The sequence below is a fragment of the Cotesia glomerata genome, linkage group LG8 (assembly GCF_020080835.1).
Source record: "Cotesia glomerata isolate CgM1 linkage group LG8, MPM_Cglom_v2.3, whole genome shotgun sequence".
Lineage (NCBI taxonomy): Eukaryota > Metazoa > Arthropoda > Insecta > Hymenoptera > Braconidae > Cotesia > Cotesia glomerata.
The window spans coordinates 13133348-13140673 of record NC_058165.1 but is presented as its reverse complement, the minus strand read 5'-3'; the positions used below and the strand labels follow the sequence as shown (position 1 = coordinate 13140673).

Here is a 7326-nt window from a genome sequence, read left to right as displayed (position 1 = left end):
CTATATTTATTAGGGTGCTTCAAAAAAATTTTTTAATTTTTTTTCAACTCTTACCCTCTCAAATGTTTCTATTTAATATAAAAAAAATCCTCACCAAACATGAGTCCTATAGCTCAACTCTAAGGGGTTTATATTTTAGTTTCCCATTTAATTAACATGGGAAAAATTCTTTTTTGTTTTAAATTGAATTTACACATAATTTACGCAATTTTTTACAAAAAACGATTTTATATTTTTAAAGTAGAGTCTTTGAGCTTTACAAAACTCTAAGACAAAGTATGATTATCACTACAAAAGACTAGTTCCCTTGTAAGAAAACAATTATATACAACGGGGCCTGTCTTGGCACAATACTGATTTGCCAAGACTCGGCCGAACAATACTGCCCCACGACTGGACCACTACTCAGCTGACAAGTCTTGGTTTGCCAGTCTTGGTCCAAGACCCAGCCAATATTCAACTGACAAGCCTTGTTTTGCCAGTCTTGGACCAAGACCCAGCCAATATTCAACTGACAAGCCTTGGTTTGCCAGTCTTGGACCAAGACCCAGCCAATATTCAACTTACAAGCCTTGGTTTGTCAGTCTTGGACCAAGACCCAGCCAATATTCAACTGACAAGCCTTGGTTTGCCAGTCTTGAACTAAGACCCAGCCAATATTCAAGTGACAAGTCTTGGTTTACTACTCTTGGACCAAGACCCAGCTAATGTCTCTGTAACGAGTCTTAGTTTGCCAGCCTTGATTCAAGAGTTAACCAATATTTGATTAACAAGGCTTCATGCGCACACCTCCTTCAAACTATCTTTTTTTACTACAAGCTACTTAGAGAAATCTTTTTTGGTAACTGTAATAAAGCTATGGGAAGAACTCCCACGCGAAATTGTAAATTCGAGTAGTTTACAAGTCTTCCAAAAATAAGTATTCAACTACTTATTAAATCTTGATCATTAAAACAAATTCTAATAAATAACAAATTTAAATTAATTCATTGAAAATTGAAGATTAAAATAAGGATGAAGTAATTGCAATTCGCAAAATTATTATGCTGAGTTATCATTGAATCTGATGACATTAAAATTCTATATTTTAAAACTATTATTTTTATATATTAAGTTTCAAGTTTAATATGATTTTCTTTTTTACCTTGTTTACACATAAATAAATTAAATTAATTATTGTGAAATATTATATTATATTATGTACTCACAGAAATTGCTCTCTTGTAAAAACTGTATTTACTATTTGATTGAAATTGCCATTTGGCCTGTGCCTTGGCATGAAATAAACAAAATCTAAATCTAAATCTAATGTAGATATATATTGTTTAATAAATATTTGTTAGCAAATGCTTAAATTGAAAATTTATTATTTAACAAAAACAATTACATATCGTCAAGATTGATATGGTCTCAAAAAAATTAGAATATAATAATTTACAATGGAGTTTTTATTATTGATAATTTTAAACATTAAAATTTATGACAAAATATTAAAAGTATACAGAACGATGTATAAATAATAAAGTAATATAAAGACTTGACTATTGTATTTTTTTAAATTAATAAACATTTGTGAAAAATCGTTTATTTTCATCAAAACACAATATTAAATAACATAAATTGTGAAAATAATAAACCGTCACACTCTGTCAGCATATAGAGTTAGCTTATATGAATGATGAGATGTAGATCAACTTATCGGTCGTACGGTGTAGGGGTTAGTTATCGGTCTAGTAAGCGTGCGGCTCGGATTCGAATCTCGGTTAGGGCAAATGCAATTTTCACTTTATTTTCATAATTAATAAAAGTTAGGTCTAAATAAAGAGTCAAAGGGACTAAACTTGCGTTAGCCTTGCATAGAAATTAAAATAAAAAAAAAATTACAAATAAAAAATTTCTTTTTATCACTTTTTATCAAATTGCATAGGCCAGACTTGAATAGTAATTGTGGCCCAGTCCTGGTAACCAGGCATGGGTCAGACTTGAAAATCGGTATTGACCCAATACTAAAATTCAGTCTTGGCACAATACTTATTTTCAGTCTTGGCGCATTACTTATTTTCAGTCTTGGCACAGTACTGATATTCAGTCTTGGCAAGAAGTTATCATTTGCATGCTTAGACGGACTTGGGCCAAGCTTGGATTTCAAGCTTGCCCCAGAGTTAATGAGCATTGCGCCAAGCCTTGGCCAAGCTCGGGCCGATTGTTCTTTCCTCTAAAGGTTATAGCCATTTAAAAATGACTAAATTTCGAAATTTAAAGAAATAGTTGGCAATCGGGTCATTCCATGTCAAATCGACAAATAGTTGGAATCGATCTCTTTCGATTCGGACAAATTTTGGTCAGAAGTTTTCGTTTATTATAAAACGAAGTTCTGCTAAATTGAAATTTTTGAAAAAAAAAACCCCTCTATAAAAATTTCAGAATCTTTTGAAATGAGTACAATGTATTATACAAAAAAAATTGAGTTAAAATTTTAACTTCGATCGTCATTTTTAACGATTTTCAAAAATTCAAAATTTGACAAATTTGGAATTTTTGAAAATTTTTTTTCGAAATATTTTTTTTTCAATAACCCTAAGTGTCCCCTTTTAAACAAATAAAAGGCCGTTACTATATCTACAATAGCGTTCGAGATACTACAAAAACAAAATTGAAAAACTGAAAAAATTGCGAAATTTTGAATTTGCATCTTTTGAAAAAAATTTTTTTATTGTTTTTCCTTTGGCAGTACTTCGTTTTATGATAAACGAAAACTTCTGACCAAAATTTGTCCGAATCGAAAGAGATCGATTCCAACTATTTGTCGATTTGACAGGGAATGATCCAATTGCCAACTACTTCTTTAAATTTCGAAATTTAGTCATTTTTAAATGGCTGTAACTAGTCTTTTTGTAGCGATAAAAACTGAAATAAAAACAGCGACCCCTTAGAGTTGAGCTGTAGGGCTCATGTTTGGTGAAGATTTTTTTTATATTAGATAAAAACATTTGAGAGGGTAAGAGTTAAAAAAACAAATTAAAAAATTTTTTTGAAGCACCCTAATATTTATATATGTATTATAACGCGCCATATCGACCGGATTTACTCCCCTTAGCTTCCAAGCAATCTTAATGAAATTTTGTAGGCTCATTCTATAAATTAGTACGAAAATTAAGTGCAAAGATAAGCTAAATCAACCCGTTACTTTCCGAATTGTTAGTGCTTGAAATTTTTTATTTTAGAAAAATTATAAATTTTGTCAATTATTGCGAAATGATTTTTTTTTACCGTTAAAAATAGCTTTAATATATCGAATTTATGTGAGAGTTTACTTAATTATCATTAATCTGAGCTATAATTTGTCTGCCTTTACTGACTTTTAAAATTATTTCGTGACTTACAAAATTTAGGAAAATTCATTAATAACGATGATTTTAGCAATTATCATCTTATAATTTATCAGCTTCTTTTAATCGCAAAATTTGTAAAATTATCTGTTATTCAATCTATTATTCGTAGACTTTAAAACATTATATTTTAATTTCTTCAGCGACTAAAAATTTGTCAAATTCTCAAGAGATGTGTTACGCGTCCATATCTGTATTTAAATTATGAATATTCCATTTCAACATAAAATATATTATTAGATTGATTTCTTAGGACATTTGGACTACAACCTTTGAATAATTAACACGGTTGACGACCAGTAAATTTTTTTTATTAAGCTAATAAATCTATCTATCTTTGTCTGGCTTGGCCAAATGGCACTTTTTTCAAATATCTTTGAAATGACTCGATCCTATTCAATTTAAAACGTAATTAGATATAAGTCTCAATTGATAATTTTGAATGTCACCAATGAATTGAAAATCGGTTAATCCGTTAGTTTTTTGTCTATCTCGAAATTTGAAGGATGGTCTGCAGGGTCAACTTTTACAGATTTTTTTTTGTCGAGAACATTTGTTACTAAAATTAAGTTTTTTTTTTCTATTATTTTACAGATTGCCTAAATAATCTAAAAATCACTGGGCAAGTCACTACTTAACTAAAAATTGGTGACGTAAATGCAGATACCAAACAAGTAAGTAAAATACTTTCTGATTTCATATTAATATGCGAAGTTTAAAATGAGACTGAAAATAAAGTATATGAATCTAACTCAAATTAAATGGATAAGCACGTTTATGAATATAGTAGTAATAGTATATTACAAAATATAAAGTTTAGAAAATCTAAAAGTGCTCGACTCATCACGCTTAGTTCATTCTATAAAAAAAAAAAAAAATAATTCATAAGATTAAAACAATAAAAATTTCATGTCTCAATATTCAGTGGTATTCTTATCAATCGTAGAACTATGTAACGCAACAAGAATAATTATTAACAGAAATTATACATAAAATGTACATAGGTATACGGAGTCGATTGTTTTAAATGTTGCTGTAATCAAATACAATTAAAAGATAGTGAGTTAGACAGCTATTTCGATAGATAATCTACAATCCTCATAAAGAACTCATGAAAAAAAAAATTTGACCTAATTATCATTTAATCAATAAGAAAATTAATTTTTCAGATTTACTTCGGAAAGGACAGGTGGGTCACGTCTCAATACTATGGGTAATTAATGGGCTCTCCAAAAATATCGGAATTTATTACATCAGCAGCGAGTTTTATAATTACTAAACCTGTCTTATTGAACTGTACCATTACGGGGAAGTCATCTAACAGGTCAAAAAACAAAGAAAACAGAAATGAATCCGATGAATTGAAACATCTAGACCCGGATTTGCTAGCCCACATGAGAGGTAACAATGATGTATTTTAAACAGCTCCTATTTTTAACTTCCCGCTAAGAAAATCGGAAATTTTGGTTTAGATGCTGGCGATGCAGAGTATTTCCAATCTGAAATTTTGTTGTAAATTTGAAAATAAAAAAAAAAATTTCAACGTATTCAGTGTGCGCGGTTACAAAATATTTTACTTTTAATGAAATTCCTAAAATTTATTTGCTAGACTTTAAAAAAATTGATATACACAATGACGCACACCAAGTACGTTCCAAAAATTTTTTTTTAATTTTTAAATTTACAACAAAATTTTTTTTAATTTCCGAAAATCATAAACAATTATATTGGTTGCTTTGATTTTTTAATTTTGTTCTTTTATATCTTTTTGTAAAGAAAAAAACAAATTTTTTTTTCTTAAAAGTAAAAATAATTCTAGCGCACCCTGGCGGGTGTAGATGCAAGCTGTGAAATATCTTTTTTTAACTGTAGTTTCCCATCTTATGAAGAATTACTATGCATTCTTGAATTATTTAGTCTGTGGCAGATCACTTTGCCTATCAAAAAAAAGTCAGGATCGAAATTTTTGCGTTGCTATAGTTTGTGCTGATTAAATTTAGTAATTTCAAGTAGTTTAATTGTTATAAGTGAATATAATTAATTAATAACAGTAAAATAAAGTATGAATTACTGTTATAATATATAATTTAGGAAAAAAAAGGACCGTAGAATTAAATAAAATTTTGCAACCTCAAAATACCGTTCTGCTTACAGTAAACATAGTTGGTAGTCTGGCACTCCGTTGACAACGGATTTGAACGGAACTTGGCGCCAGATTCTACCGAATCTGTGGATGACGGAATAAAAGTGGTGCTAAAGTTGATGGTTCACTGATCCAAGTTTCTGATAGACGAATATAGTTTGAAGAGAAGATATCGGTGGGATTCAGTAAGTGATTTGATCCACGAATGTTCCAGAAGGTTAGTTTAAGATTTGGTGAAGGCGTTTTTAGACGAGGTTGTGGTGATCGAGAAGCATTTTTTAACCCTGAAGTACTATGGGTGAAATACTGTGGAATACCTTGATTTAGCGACGACTGAGGATGCGTAGGGTGCGGTGAGGCTTGAATAGTGCCAGCAGTACTTAAAGATGAGATTATGGCCTTTGAAACAGTGTCGTACTTATAAGGGATACCATTTACATAGACCTTGAGGTGTCCAAAGTGAACTGTTTTATATGGCACGCCGTTTTACTTTTTAAAGCTTAAAATTTTCTACCTGAATAATTACAGAAAGAGCGGAAAAGCGGGGATCAGGTTTAGGTCTGGATATCTCAATTAAAACGCGTAAATTATTATAAAAAATAGCACTAGGAATTTATTTACATTAAATACACTCAATATTTAATATATTTAATAGCGGATTGTTAAGATAAAAGCGGATTTGTAAATTACAGTGTGGTTTGCAAAGCGAAGCCGGTTGACACGTGGTTGAACACTTTGCCGGCACTGAAAAAGCGGTAAAATAAATGCACTGTTAACACAAATTACCCATAACAAACTAAAGCGAATTATTAGCGGTTAATTTAAGCAGTTTAAATTATAAAATCAGCAAAATGCGGTTTATTAACAAAAAGCGAAAGTAAAGAAATACTAATGGCGACTTGATGCAGCGAAAGCGTAGAAGCGAAAGATAATAACAATAGTTCGTCTTCTTCCTCGTTGAGTTAGGGAAGAAGGCTATTGCGCATGTCTAGCGGGAGCGATCAGCCAATAAAGCGGTCGATTCATGGCGTGATCGAGAGGCTGATTTTCTATTGGCGGTTCGATTTTTGCGGGAACTAGTGGTGGACAGGTACGTCTCTTGAATTTGGGAGTCCCCCAGGAGCGAGTTAATCGCTACTGGGCCTTGTTTACCGAACACTACCTAAGGTTTAAATTATAATTAATATTTTTACTGTTTTTGAATTATGTTTGACATAATTTTTATTTAAGATTATTTTTTTGAAATCTCTTTTTATTTCACTTTTAATAATGTTAATTCCATCAGCATATAGAAACATAGGGTTTTGGAGCATTTTTCATTTTTTAAGATATTATTTTTTACAAATTTTTTGACATGTTTGTTAGGCAGAAATCAATTTTTATTTGGAATTTTTAGCTGTATGCATATTTGCCGATGTCATACATATGATAGTCAATTTTGTTTACGTTGTTGAGTATAGATTAAAATTTTTAGTCATCTTAGAAATTATGGTATAAGAAAACAAACGCATTTTTATTTAATACCAAATATGTTCTATGAAAAATTTTCTGAATTTTATTGAAGCTAAATTTTCATTAAGCTGATAAAATTAATTCAGTCTCTAAAAATATAATATACAAATATTAATCATCATTGAAATGATATAAATTTATTAAACTTAGGTTTTAATTTTATATTGTATCAAAAAAAGTAACTTTGATCATTAAAGTCTCAAAAGAATCACTATTGGATGACAAGTTATCCTATTTTCATGTAATTTTTTATCATTTAAATTTTAATTGATTAATTGATAT

The 7326-nt window shown here is 30.0% G+C and overlaps 1 long non-coding RNA gene across 1 annotated transcript; it reads left to right on the top strand.

The window, feature by feature from the left end:
- The first annotated feature begins 3983 nt into the window (after positions 1-3983).
- On the top strand, positions 3984-6071 carry LOC123270433. Its single transcript, XR_006510603.1, has 3 exons — positions 3984-4063; positions 4559-4790; positions 5544-6071. It is a non-coding gene; the product is annotated as an uncharacterized LOC123270433 (long non-coding RNA).
- The last annotated feature ends 1255 nt before the right edge of the window (positions 6072-7326 follow it).